At 43.1% G+C, this 14805-nt stretch overlaps 1 protein-coding gene across 5 annotated transcripts in view; it reads left to right on the top strand.

Moving 5' to 3' along the window:
- LOC119655392 (interference hedgehog) overlaps positions 1–14805 on the top strand; it is a 261840-nt gene that overhangs the window by 210985 nt on the left and 36050 nt on the right. The gene's annotated exons all lie outside the window — the stretch shown is intronic.

The following is a 14805-nucleotide window of genomic DNA, read 5'->3' as shown; positions in this document are numbered from 1 at the left end:
AAAATAGTCCTACCATAAACAAAACTCATAAAAATCCGGAACATGAGATCGGTTTTACACACATCGCCAATCATCCCATCCCAGCCAGATGACCTCCGATACTTGAGCCTCGCTATGCACTCCTCGACCTGACAACATTACAAAGGGGCAAGTTCTTCCTTCCCGTCAAAACGGTCGCCAGGAGATACAGAAGAGCCGCACTTCGACAACAACTCATCCAACAAAGCGCAGATACGATCATACCATGTCAGCATAGGTTCTCCATTTACCCTAATACCGACAATGCCGTGATTTCGTTTTCCTTTATACATCTGGTAGACCCTTCTCCAGAAACCGTCGGTATGCCTCCACTCTTCTCCCTTAGACAGCCTCAACAAATCTTTTTAAGACGATACACCTTGTCTTTGATGCCGCGCACTTTGGAACCTTTTGTTCAAGTGACGCCCATCGCGTGACATGTTTTGGAGCTTTCCGTTCGGGTTTCCTCAGCATGTCACCATTCAACAACTCGACCTTCTCATCTAGAAACAAGAGCACACGCTAAGAGAACGAACAATGGCCAGCTAGTTCGCCCACTTGAAGAACATATTCTACCCGTTTCATATGGACAACGGGATGACCACTGGTAGTTCAGGTAGTTAGGCTTCGATCTTGTGCTGCGGGTTTGAATCTCCCACATTCCTTTCCCCTACCCCTACATGGCCCAATGTGATGTGTGACATATGCAGCTACGAAAATCCTTCGAGCCAGGTTAAACATTATCGGAGGCTCCAGTTTACGTTTGCATAATACTACTTCTAGTATCTTTCAGTTACTGTATATTTCTTGCTTCATTTCTAGACTGTAGAGCATATGAGGCCGATATAACGTTCCATTGATTTGGATTGCCCACCATATTCGCAATTCCTTTTTTTTTAAATAAATAATGGTGAAAACGGAAGGAAACCGAGGCGTATTAAGTTGTACCAATCTGTGGGATGCGCACTCAATAAAATCACCCCATTTTTGTCTTGCACCTCTTCCTCCCCTTGCTTTACTCAGGACACCACCGTGAAATATTCCTTCACAGGGATGGTTCTGCGGGATGTTCTCCGGGATCAATTTAGGGATCGACTGTTAGATATTGATCTCTGGGAACGGATTCGAAGCAGATCCCAAACAAACGAGAGTCCTTCACGGATATCTATCGAGATATTCGACGTCTGGTGTCTAGACTCCAGCAACCGCCCAAGGAGGCCGAACTGGTTGAGACCTTGCGACGCAGTTTGAAAATCATTCCCCATTCACATAACTACAACTACAATTCGGGAGTTTTCGGAGACCAAGCGTCACTTTTCGGAAGTGGACGCAACGGAAATTTTAAACGAAAGGGCCAACCAGGATCTCCATGACATGTGAGAAGCGGAGATCGATGCTGTACAGCTTGTGCTTGCGGAAACTGTGGTGATCTGGGACACCAGTGACAAGATTGCGTGAGGGAGTTACGTTGGAACGACAGTGGAACTCCAATCATCATGAAGCCACAGTGACTCCACTGCACGCTCCCAAAAAATTCGAGGACTCCCTCTCCTGGGGAAGGAAGCCGCAAAACCAAATTACCACCATAAGCCTAGACGTCCTGATTCTCGATCCGCCTCTCGTGTTGAAGCGGTCCCACAACTTAGATGTGACTTACCCGGATTTGATCCCTCCACTGGTTGATACCGGAGCAATGGTAAGTTACTTGGCTTCGGATTTCGCCCCGAAAATTATTAACGACGGTGGGTACAATTGGGAGAGATTACGCATTTGATCTCAGGACAGCCGACGGGAATAGCCACTCGACAGTAGGCAGAGTGTGGGCTGACATTACGTTTCGTGATCAGACGAAATCGATGTCTTTCCTCCTTATCCTTATCCTATACTTTGGTGCTGATTTTGTGCGCAAGTTCGGACCCGCACAGGACTTATTTCCACCTTCTGTATGTTCACTAGAAAATGTCGAAAACGTCAACCAGCATCAGTTGACGATACATCAGCGAGCAAGGCTCGATGCTATCATTGACATTTTTGCGTCTTTTGAGTCGGAGGGCTTAGAACGTACAAGTCTAACGATACAAGTCATTGATGTCGAGAATAATAAACCGATCAAACAGAGACTCGTGAATTTTGAAGAATGACACGTGAGGATCGAAGCGCTGAAAGGTACTGTAGTCCTTGGTTGCCGACGGCGAAGGGCAAAGAAACACCGGTGCAGATTTTACAAATTCCTGCTCCTGTAATCTTTTTAGTTACCTTATCTTTCATATTAGTTTCTTGTTCTGGGTTCTGAGTATCTTCCTCGACGTTCGAACGTGTCTCCAGACCTGCACGTGTGCATATTCATATGCATCCGCCAAGGACTCCCTCATCCGCATTAGGGGGTATGTCTAATGATGGATCTGACAACTTTAAACTAGGTACATAGGTTTAATCTACAAACATGTCAATTGCCGCAATCAGGGTCCATTCTAATAGTTGGAGCTCTCCTGGTGGGTTTGGTCTTTCTTGTAATTGTTACTTTGCGCTCATTTTATGTAGAATAATTGGTTTTTAATGCACTCCTATAAGAGCTACGTACAGTCCTTTTAACGATTTCAGTACAAACTTCCTATTATGCGATGTTTACTTCTTCACGGGATCCGAATATGTAAACACAACTTAAATGATAAAAGATTCCCCTAGAACTTTATGCAGCTGTACTTCGGTGGTTACCTTATCCAACATGGATATAGAACAACAGAAGGATGTTCATTATGTTGGTATTGTTGTTCTCCTTTGCAACTGTACCTCGTCGTGGAGGTTCTACAGCCCATTTCTGCCTTGGCCTTCAGGATGTCACTCCTCCAACCATCTCGATCCAATTTCAGCATCCTTGCTATGATGCGCCATCTTCGTCAACAGATTCTGCCTTCTGCTCTCCCTTTCAATACGCTTTCAGGTATTCGAGTATCGACCATACGTTGAAAGTGGCCAGCCCATTGTAGCTTCTGAAGTTTTATTAATTTGAAGACTTTAGGGTCGGCAGATATTTGGTGATCCACCATTGGTCGTCCTGTCACTTAGCTCCTATTATTCTCCTTAGAACCCTCCCCTCGAAGGTGGTGGCCAATTTTTCGGTGCTACTCTTTCATGAAAGAAGCACTGCAGTTGACCATAGATCGCATATATCTTCTTCCGTCTGACCACAGTATGTTTTGGTTAAGCATCAAACTCCTCTTAGAAAAGTTAAAGGATTTCCTGATTTTGAGCCTGTTCTACACATTAGAGTCTACAAAATCTTTCACATTGCATTCGATTAAATTCCCCTCTAGGACCAGTTCGATAGCCACTTCCGGGTCGTACTAAACTTCGTGTATTAATTCCAACAATGGAGGGCCATCAATTGCTTTTGCGATATTCCGTGGATCAGGGGCTCTACATTCGTTTTGATTCTGTTTCACAATCGTCGCTCAATCATCACAGTCATTATCGGGTGACTATTAAAGATAGCGACTGCAAACATCAGAATTTCCATCAATAACTTATGAAAGGGCAGGGCCTTTGGATGGATTCATTCAGAACTCTGTGATGAACACCGCAACGATGACGGATCTGTATAGTTTTAATGGGTCGTATCTAATTGCGATCATGTTTCATAGAACCTAGACGTACCCATTAACCGATCATCGAATCTATAAAAAATCTATAAAAGATCCGATTAAGCGTAACAGTGCGTACGGTATCTCCTACCTCGACACACAGATATGCTCTGGTATCTATCTCATTGTATCTATCGGTCAATGTTTAGATTTATCAAAATTCGGATATGAATGCGATCGTACACATGTATACAAGCAGCTTTCGTCTGATCGCCGATTTAGATTAAATGCCATTTAATTCAGCGTGATCAGTCAGGTATATCAAGTAGAATTTTATTCGGTCTATTGTTCTTAAGACATCTGATATCTGATTCATTCATCTCATCTATCTACACATAAGCTGGGTATATCTTTTGTCTGATTCAGTAACGGAAGATTTTAACTGAACGATGCAATGTAGGGTGACATGATTGTTTTTTATGGACATTTGTAGATCGGATCAGTGGAGATCTGCAGGTAAGTTGATACTTTTTCGCGATAATTGGAAATTGTCTTGGGTGAATGTTGGCGTCAGTGAGATAAAGGAGTGGATTTTTTCGGGGCAGACGGGTATAGGCTGAAGTTATTAGCTTAGATTACAAGAAGAGAGCCTTTGGTGGTAATGCTATGTCGCCTTAAGAGCTCTTCAGACAATAGAGGTGAGTTTTGGTGGCCGAAAGATGTTTATGCGTCGCTGGTTGAGTCTAGTTCCAAGACCCCTGTGATGAGGTTCTGAGTGTTGTCTGGTCATATGTTCAGAGTTCCCATCTGGACCGAAGGTTCCTTTCAATTCCAAATTCCAATTTTGGCAGGACTTTGTATTTGAAGTTTCCGGAAATAAAATCAACGGCTAACTTTTCCAACAACCTGTTAAGGGCTCTACAAGAAGACTACGGAAAGGAGATCCATCTCACGGCGGATTGCTTGAAATTGTATGATGGAAAAAGATCATTGCACATATTCAACCTTTTTTCGGTACGCGCGTGAGAAAAATTCCCTGCATTAGTTCTGGTATTAGTACCATGTATGTGATGCAGTGCATTGGTGTAGGGGTAAGTGTTTGCGAGTTTATGGGTTGTCGAATGGGATGGGGGAGGGTAGAGGAGTGATTCCTCCTCCTTCTAACCAAGTTCGATGAATCCTTCGCCGTATATTGAATGCAAATCTACGGGGTTTATTTGTTTATACTTTTTCTAAGGCTCTTTATTCACGCTTATTATAATCTTAGCTTATTCTTGAAAGTTCTGCCGGTTTCACACTTCTTACAAGATTCAACCAATATTTTCTTGGTGATCTTGTATTTGATTCCATCTAACTTCCGATCTATTTGGATATCCTTGGTTGCAGATTTTTGTCGCTAACTTCATAAATATCACCTCAAAGCAAACACAAATAAATTCGGCCCCTGCAGTAATATGCATACGTCGAAGGAAATGGAGTCCCTACTACAATTTCTTCGAAAACGAGTGCCAATCATTTTACCCTTACTCCTCATTACCTTCTTTTTTAATTTGGCACAACTTATTCTCTAAAAACTGAGATTTGGCTCCATTCACGCTTTAAAAATGTCAGCAATTAAGCCTTGGAAGATCCCATCACCAAGTCATCGACGTCAAATTTTTATTTCTCACTTTTATCGCATCCACAGGGAGACATCGATTGTATCTGTGAGAGGAGGAGTCGAATTTAAGTTCTTAGCGAGATTCAAGTTTCTATCAGTTCACGGCTTTGTTTTCTAAACAGGACTACAATGGCCAGGTTGAGAGGATTGGGGGAATAGTGTCCTCAAGCACTAGCGATCAAAGGTATACATAACTTGTTGATGCATGGTTGTCATTTAATTTGAACCATTTGGACTTCATTGACCATTGTGCTCGGATTTCTGTCTGCCTTTTCTTGGATAAAATGAAGTGAATGACCAAGTTTGGTATTATAATTATTTGACATTCTTAACTACTCCTTGGTTGCCGAGTTACTTTCGAATAACTTGAGTTTTGGCAACGCAACAGTCCAATTGGAACCGAAGCATTCTGTAACAGGACCAGCATAAAGCTAAATACAAAGGTCCATGACCGAACCAGTCAAAATTATGTTTCAGTCATGGATGTTTGTATTTGGCTACAAAAGGCTACTTTTCGAACTGATTAGCTGAATAACAACGAATGATTTCTACAGGATTGGATTTATTAGTGGGTTAGCTTCTTCTTCAATAGGAAGGCATTGATCTTTCAGAGTTTGTGCACTTAAATCAGGTTCGAGGAAAAGTGCAAGAAATAGTAACTCTCACATCGAAACAGTAATCACCATGTGATAGTTAGGAAATACTTCACTGCTTCGCTTTTTTCGTGAGTGTCTAATTTCCTCGTTTAGATAGTTTATCGACTGAAGAATTCCCATTCACTTCTGCTTGGGGATTACTTCCATAGAGAAAGCAGTAAGGTTACCTCTATCACAAAAGAAGTAAAATGCCAGTCTCACCATATTCATGGTTGAGTTATAGACCGATATCTCTGATAATTTTTGCTGAAGCACTTCTTTCACTTCGTTTCCTCAGAATCCTTTTCATCTTTCGCTTTCTTAGATAAAAACATTTTCTTCTTACTTCTCAGATCATCAAGGACCAGCCCACGGGGAGCAACGAAATGGTCACCCTTTCTTAAAATGTGACTTACTCAACGTCACTTACTCTGATTTGTCAAACAGAGTCATTTTGCATTAGTGGTCATGCATTACGAAGGAGCTAATCTTTTCTGTCTCAGGAAGGGTGAATAGCCCGTAAGTTAACTGGAAAAGTCTACAGGTGGTTTGTAGGGGTCGCATCTAGGTAATAGTGGAACTGAATGATTAAAATTCATACCATTTTCGGTTTGTTGCGGAGTTAGCCATAGAGAGAGATCATCGAATTGGAAGCATCCCTTAAAAAGTTACACCTGTCGATTCTGGAAGACAAAAGTTACCAATTGTCACCGTTCCTAAGAAAAAGTGCGCCAATTTCTTCATTGCGGGAAGATGAAGATCGGATGGAGCATCTGTGGGATAAAACCAATGGCAGCTTCGACCCGCTGCTTTGAGTCCCTGGACTTACGGGCACATAGCCGGGGCTTGCAAGGGCAGGATAGACGTTCTTTGTGTTATCTAGTGTGGCGAAAACTTTTGCGTCGAAAAAATTCTTTGTTCTTTGTAAGAATCGTCGTCTGTGTTCCCAGTTCTGGGCGGTGCCAGGTGTTCAGAGAAAAGTTGCGAAAAGTGAAGAATCAAACACCATTATCCACGTCTTACAAGCCAATATGCATGAAAGCAAAAAAGAATAGCTCACTTGTTTCTCCTCAGCGAGCAGTATCGAGATAAGAGTTCACCATTGTGGTATACCAATATATCCCTCAGTGCTGCCTCCCGGGTGAAAGATACGGTCATCTTGCGGGTGCTAGCCATGGCCAAGGAGATGACTTGGGTGCCTTGTGCAGTTTTTGAAAGGTCACACAATTTTGGAGATGGCCGCCAGGATGGGAATTATTGTCCCAAATATCGGTAGTGCTACGATACTTCAACATCCTATAATAGTTAAGAGGCTTCACTACCCCTGCGCAGTTCTTAGTATTAGCGGTGCTACAATAGACGATACTGGAAGATTTTACGTCCAGTTATCACCAATATATTCCCTTTGAAGTGGCAAATGGCTTCTCCCAATGTCCTGACGTCTGGCAGATACCAGCCACCGAAGCTCGCTCAAGTGGGCTAAACGAGTAGCAAGCTGCGCAAGCGAAAAGAACAACTGCCACTGAATCCTTAGGTTGCAATACTTCGGCGCCCAAAAGGTGACTTTATCACGGGTAGTCACATGTTAACTAGTAGACGGCTGTTGTTGCAAGTCTACTAAGGAATTGCTTCAGACTTTGACGAACCGCGCAACGCTTAAGAGGCCAAAATGAGATAACCGTAAAATCCGCAGAATACAAGAATGATAGAGGAACTCCGGCAAGAAATCCAATAGACAAAAAGCACGCTGTTGGCAGGAACTAATGAGTGCATTAACATTGATCCATGGAGTCTCGTGTATAAGTTGGTTACCAAAAAACTCGGTGCACATTGATCACTCTCTTCCATGAAAACAGTGAGAATGAAAGAATGGTGCAGGTGATTTTTTTTGCACCAATGCCCCTAAGCACCCCATCGGGGCTGATGTTGCCTATAAAAGGGGGAGTACTGAGGAATGCCTACTTTTCACTGTAACTGAAAAATGCGGCCTTGTCTATGAAGGGCAAAGAAACACCGGGATCGGATGGTATTCTCAGTAAAGTGCCGAAATTTGTATTCAAGTGTAGCGGCACATCGGAGGCAAGAACCACGACTGCATTGTCGGGGATGAAATCGCCTCCGGTGGCGCACTATACTTCCGTCAACACAGTTGGCGGCCTGCACTGCCGCCGGCGCAGGCAGACCAGGATTTAAAAAAGAGTTGACATTTTCTGGAAATCGCTTTCATCTTATTATAGATATCTAGAGTCAACAGCGACTCCTTTTCTCGGAATCTGTTGCATTTTAGTGTAGATATCTAGAGTCAACAGCGACTCCTTTTCTCGGAATCTGTTGCATTTTAGTGTAGATATCTAGAGTCAACAGCGACTACGATGGACATTGGATCTAACTACCTGTGGCTTCGAAACCGGCCACGTAACCGGCCTGGAGAAACTACTTTCAGTAGTGATGTTGCGATATTTTCGAAGGAGTGTGCAAGTGCGATGGTCGGCAATGGCCTCGAAAATGGAAAGAGTTTGTTCAGGTGGGAATTTTACCTGGCGACTTTAAGGAGGTAGCGGGGTCTATTAAGACTTTGTTTTGCAGGTTCACCAATAGTGACACAGGAAGTCTGCGCCTATAATGGGGGTGCTATTGTCCACCAAAACGAATCGCCACGAAAACGTTCGTAACAATCTTAGACTCATCTCCACCTGCCGTAAATGCGGATGGTAGAAGAATTCGCGGTAACTAGTCGCAAGTTTTACGGTATTCATGTACTTGGACGGGGTATGGGGAAAACCGACACCTCCGCGCCCACGTCGATCAGCGAGCCTAGTTTTTTGTAGCATTGAAATTGCATCCGGTGGTACATTTAGTCGTTTGAGCTTCGAATTTACGGTAGTACCAGCAAATTGTTGGGGCTGATGAGGGTCCCAGCGTGCGACTACCCGAGCGCTCCTTTCGGGAAACAGACCTCGATCGTGACTGCGATCGAGATCTACCCCCGACCGTTGCTGTAAGCTTGAACACTGCGTCCGCAAGTGTCGTCACCATTGTTTTCAGGTCTTCCACTTCCCGACGTGTGTCTTTAGAGACTTCCGCGACCATAGGGTGTATGTACACCTGGTGGACTTTATTGGCCCGTGGCTGACCACACCCCTAGCGACTCCGAGTCCATGCAGGAGAAGATCGCACGGGTGCTCTCCAGTGCCGCTGTATCCATAGGGACTTCAATAGCTCTGAGCCGACCTTATTCCCACCCAACTGCCTCATTTCTCAAAACAGCTGACTGGAGGAACGGTTGGTTAGAGTCAACTCGTTCAGCACGTGATTCAACTTCACTGGCAACCGGCGTATGAGCTGCTCCTTTAGCCTGGCGTAAGAGTAGTTATCCAAGATGTCCGTGACTGAATATTGGATGGCTTCCAAACAAGTATAAGCCGGACTTGCAATTCAGCGAACTCAATATATGGTTGACAGCGGCTGTTGGAAGGCTTCTACGATCGTACTAATAAACAAAGGCAAAGGCGAAAATGACGGGCCATCAGCGTTATTGGGCACATCGAGGAAACTGCTTGAGAAGCTCATTAAGTCAAAATATGTGCTACGGAAGAGTTCTCATCAAAGCAATATGATTTTAGAGCGGGCCAATTCACAACTAATGTGTTTGAGGAAGTAGTCCAAGAGGTGAGATTGGCTGGAGCAACAATTACCACTGTCGACGTATGATGCTCCCTGTGACGATAGGTGCCTTCAATTCTGCGTGGTGGTGCGACATGCTCAAGGCGCTGAGAAATTGTTTCCGTATTCCAGGTTAACTTTTGTGGATATTGAGGGAAGGACAGCATAATATGATGATCACATCGGAGGTGGTTCAGAGATCTACCCTTGGTTCGAATCTTTGGAACGCCTCATACAATAGCCTGCTGCGGCCGAGATGCTTGATGAACTGCATTTGGTCAAATACTTCGCTGGGAATGGTGATACGACGAGTCAGCAGATGGATGACTGAACATGGAGAAATTGATAGTGGTCATCCTGATAAAGGAGAAGGTTCGCACAGTCTTCCCTATTCAGGTTGGTGAAATGATGGTCGTGTCAAATTCGGGGGTGAAATACCTTGGCATCATGATAGAAACGAAGATGAGCTTCTTCGAGCAGATTCGGAAAATCGTAGATAAAGTAGCAGCTGGAATGTTTGCCGTTTGCTATCGCTCTTTCGTTCATCCAATCGCTCTCCATGGCAGAAATCTCAGAAAGACGTGCTACCGTGTTTCAACTGAAATAGTGAGGTGGACTATTATCTAATCCAGCTGCTCAGCGACTATGGATATTTTCAGTCTTACCTGGACAGAATTGATAAATGCCGGTCACTAAAAACTATGAAAAAGCTAAAAAGGAACTCTGCCATGAAATCAACATGTAAAAAGCACGATGCTGTCAGGAGCTAGTCAGTCACATCAACAGAAACGTTTGAGGCATCGGGTGTAAGTTGGTGAAAAGGTTGGGGGCTAATCGATAACCCTATTCTATGGAAGCAGTGAAAATGGAAGAAGTTGTGCAGATATTCTTTTCTGTGCACCCCATCTGAGTTTATTTTGCCGATAAGAAGGGTCCTTTTAATAAAGGACAAAAGGGCACCGGGACCGAATAGTGTTCTCAGGGAAGTGCTGAAACTTGTATTAAGGTATATCTCGAATTTCCTATTCATCGCATTCATGCGGATGTTTTGCCTCCTCGCTGGAAGGTTGCGACGCTTGTGTTGATAAACCAAGGCAAAGGCGAAGCCGAGGCGTCGTCAGCAGAGCGTCCTCTCAGTGTGTTGGATAGAGTGGGGAAACTGCTGGAGAAGATCATCAATGCCTAGATTGACTGACGGAATATGTTCTGCGTGAGACTTCTCACCATAATATGTGGGTATTGAGGGACTATTTAAAGTACCGGGCCCTGGTCTACGAGACATGGAAAGGACAGTGTAGATTAGGACCACATCGAAGTCAGTTCAGGGATCTGCCCTTGGTCCGGACTTGTAGAACGCCTCATACGATAGTCTGCATTTGGTACATACACGAATGATTTTGTGATCCACCTTCACTGAGAATGGTGATGCTGTGAGCCAGCAGATGAGTGACTGAGCATAGAATTTCTCTAGCTCTCGAGAAAATGAAAGTTGCCATCCTGGGAGAGTTACCACAGTCGTTCCTATTCAGGTGGGTGAAGTGATGGTCTTGTTGAAGCCAGTAATAGTGGTAGTAGGGGTTGTTTTTATAGCTCTCCAGTCTCCACAGCTGAGCTTTATAGACTTCAGAAAAGAAGAGGGGAAACAAGAAAGTCATTGTTTGTAAAGAGAGAACTCTCAACGCATGACAATAAACCTGAGAAAGGGAATCGAGGAGTACATGGATCACACATCTCATCAAAGATGTGCGAAGGTGGTTCACTTGAAAGCACGGTGAGTTTGACTATTACCTAACCTCACCCGCACACAATCGGAAAATTATGGCCAATCGATTGCATTTACTGCAAAGCCGTGATGGACGATGTCTGCCACACCTTTTTCTTCTGTAGAAGGTGGGAGCGCAATCGTCATTGTCTGTTGGTCATAGGGTGCCAATTGACTCCGGACATCATAATTGAGACTACCCTGTACAGTGGGGACCCGTGAATCAGAGTGTCACGTTACACTCAAAGCATTCTTAAGGCGAAAAATAGGGAGATGGTTAGGAGAGAGAGACGATAGCTTAGGTTCCCCTGAGCTACGCGGTGTGTACTCCTATTTCGCCTGAGGTAATATGTTAAACGGTTCCGGGCTAGTGTCCTAGCCGCAATAGGGGTAGGGGGGGGGGGTGCTTTAGGAGGTAGTCTGTCTAAGATTGGTGTTTTGTGGCACACAGACATAGGTGACATAGAGTGGGTCACATATTTAGAAAGGGTAACAATTTCATTACTCCCCTTCTGTTCTGCATTTGAGCCACATTATAAGCAAGGCCAACGGATGGTCTGGAGCTGCAGATTATCCCTTTTTCTGAACATTGTTTTTCATAAAGTAGAGAAGGATCTTTTTGTCGTGGTCGGGATCGGGAAGGGGAAAGACAACAATCGCTGGTATAGTGCAGTCAATGTGAACTTATCAAAGAAGCCTCCATAGCTACTCCTCGGTGCATCCATCACCAATAATGATATACAATTTTTCAATAATGTTATCAAATTGATTTATTAAATTACTCCGAACTCATAATAAATAACGCGAGGTCGAAAACGGAATTCATACATTGGAATGCGGTTCATCCTGTTTGATTCACTTAGCAAAAATTTTCAACATTAATTTCTCCGCAAACGCATACCTCAAGACTTGCAAGTCGATATCAGAAATGTGAACCATATAAAATTCATATCGTTAAGTCTTGAAATCACCATCATCCATTTCAATCTTGGCCCAAGAATTTATGTGGCGACATTCGAAAAACAAATTATCCGGGAGTGGACCTGGAACTTGAACGGGAGGGCCCAGCATTCAAATGGCCGAACGAAAGGAGCCATGATTTATGTATGTATTTTTGCAAATCTTACTTTGAACCCGAGGAGCGTAAAGATTATGTACGGAACGCTTTAGGTACCTTGGGAAGTTTGGAGTACCTCGCAAAATATCCAGGCACATATGCCAACGTATGGGTAAGATATGCACGAAATATGTATCAGAAGTTAAGTCTGGGGAATGTGCAAAAAACTATAAACACGATCGTAATATCTTAAGTAAAAGGTGAGGCCGCAATGTACGGTTTAATCGCAGTAACCTGTATGAACACGTTTGACTGCTTGGGGAGAACTCGATAATCACGGTGGTGCACCACCAGTGATACAACGAAGATAGATGTCTACTAAACCATGGTCTGGATGCCAAGATAAATTGTGTTCGGCCTTTGGACGTTTTTTTTTTCAAGTGCGTACTCTGAAGATGGTCCAGGCATTCTTGATTGATATTCAATGGTTCAGTGTCCTTGAAGCTTAGCGGGAAACATCTAGCATCCAAGCAGCCCCTGAAGACGTTTGCAATAATCAAAACCGATTGGAACATCTAATTCTACACCTGTTCTGTCGAATCTTGATTTGTGATTACCCCGGAGCATGATTCGCTCTGAACAGATCACCTTTGGGATGTCGTTTATAGACCACCTCACCCAATCAACTATGTGGAACTATAAATAAGATTGTATTTTGTGAAAAACGCCCATTGTCTCAGCATAGAAAAATTACGCACCTTTGTTCGCCCGCAGCGCGTGAGAAGAAATAACACACGCTCCGCGTCGAACTAGCGCAAGATTTTTGGAGAAAAAAAATGAGCCTCACACTGAATAGAGGAACCTGTTTTCTGGTCGTCATGCCGGCAAAGAATGACAGCAGGAATACAAAAAGTGACTCAATCTGGGATTTTTTTTGTCAGCCCTCTTTTCCGTGGTACAACTTTGATCATTGGAATTTCTTCAGCTTCAGCCTCTTCCTCAAGAATTTGCGAAATTTATGACATTCCCCAAGCTTTTAGGGAATTTATTCTAAATATTTTGATTCTGTTTTTTTTTTTTTGGTATTTTGTGTTATTTTCAAATATCTGAAGATCTCAAGATTAATCTTAAGTTGAGACTTAAGTCAAGACTTTGACTCACAAGGAGCGGCTCAGACGCAGGTCCGCGCATTAATCTTAAATCTTTAATATATGCATCAATAAAGAATTTTATGAATGTCTTGAAGATTTTTATCGACCGTTTTTGCATATACTGAATGCCATCGTGTGACTTTTTTTCCGACATTTTCTTTCGATTGCAAATTATTCTAAATTGTTATCTAAATCGTATTACGGAATCGCGACAGACAGTCGCCGATAATGGTCATCAAATTATATTTTTAATAAAAGAACCCCCAAAAAAAATAGGAACAACAGATCAAATGGCGAACATTTAAATATCAATCTGATTTCGCCGGAATTTTACTGAGCAATTAACAATGATTTTTAGGAGGAAATTAGAATTCTTAAGTTGAAACTGTGAACCAGAAACATCACGGAGTAGCCTTAATTTTTCTAATTAGCGGTAGAAATTTGCTAAAAATAAAATTGATGTGAGCACGAGAATAGCAAAGGTTGTAATTTTAATTAGCCTAGAAATTAGTATTATCAATTTGCAGCCTTGTGAAAAGTTGGAAGATCATTTTATGGGTAATTTATTTTGTTTTTGACACGTTCAGTTCATTGTTTTTGGTAATGTGATAATTGTAAATATGCCTAGACTTGGATCAGAAAGATTCATCTGAACAGGCCCAATTATGTACAATGGGAACCCCAAAATACGTAATAAGAAGGTAATTGTTAGTTTTGGCTGAGTATTATCCTGGGCTCCTGAAAAACCACAAAATTCATATTAAATTCATAAATATGCCCTGAAGAAATAGCAATTTTTAAAGGAGAGACAAGTAGGTAAAATGGGCGTCCCCCGAAGCGAAGGACAAGTAACACTGTGGTCCGCCCTTTTGACGCCGCAACTCCCAAGGCCACGACTGTTATGAAGTAAAGTAAGTAAAATCTGACGGGCTCTGATTCTTAAGGCAGCCTTTTGAGTTCACGAAAGATATTCACTGTCTTATCATGCATTACAGGCTTGTTTGAGTGGCTGAAGAATGATTTACCTAGTGTTCCTTGCCTCGCTCTGGAAAGCGCATGAGGATTTCACCTTCTCTATAGCTTCGACAGTACACCAGACCTTATACGTGGTCTGGTCCTAATCCTGTCAGCATTCCCAAATTTCCGGTTCAAAAGCTCCCTGTCCGTGGAGCGTGGTGGGAGGACCAACCCATGTCGAGTGCGAGGAAATTAAAGATTACGTTAAGGGCATTTGTTAGGCAAGACCACATAGCTCCGTAGTGCCTTCACCTGCGGATC

Source organism: Hermetia illucens, chromosome 4 (assembly GCF_905115235.1).
Source record: "Hermetia illucens chromosome 4, iHerIll2.2.curated.20191125, whole genome shotgun sequence".
Taxonomy (NCBI): domain Eukaryota; kingdom Metazoa; phylum Arthropoda; class Insecta; order Diptera; family Stratiomyidae; genus Hermetia; species Hermetia illucens.
This window is presented reverse-complemented; position numbering and strand designations above follow the sequence as displayed.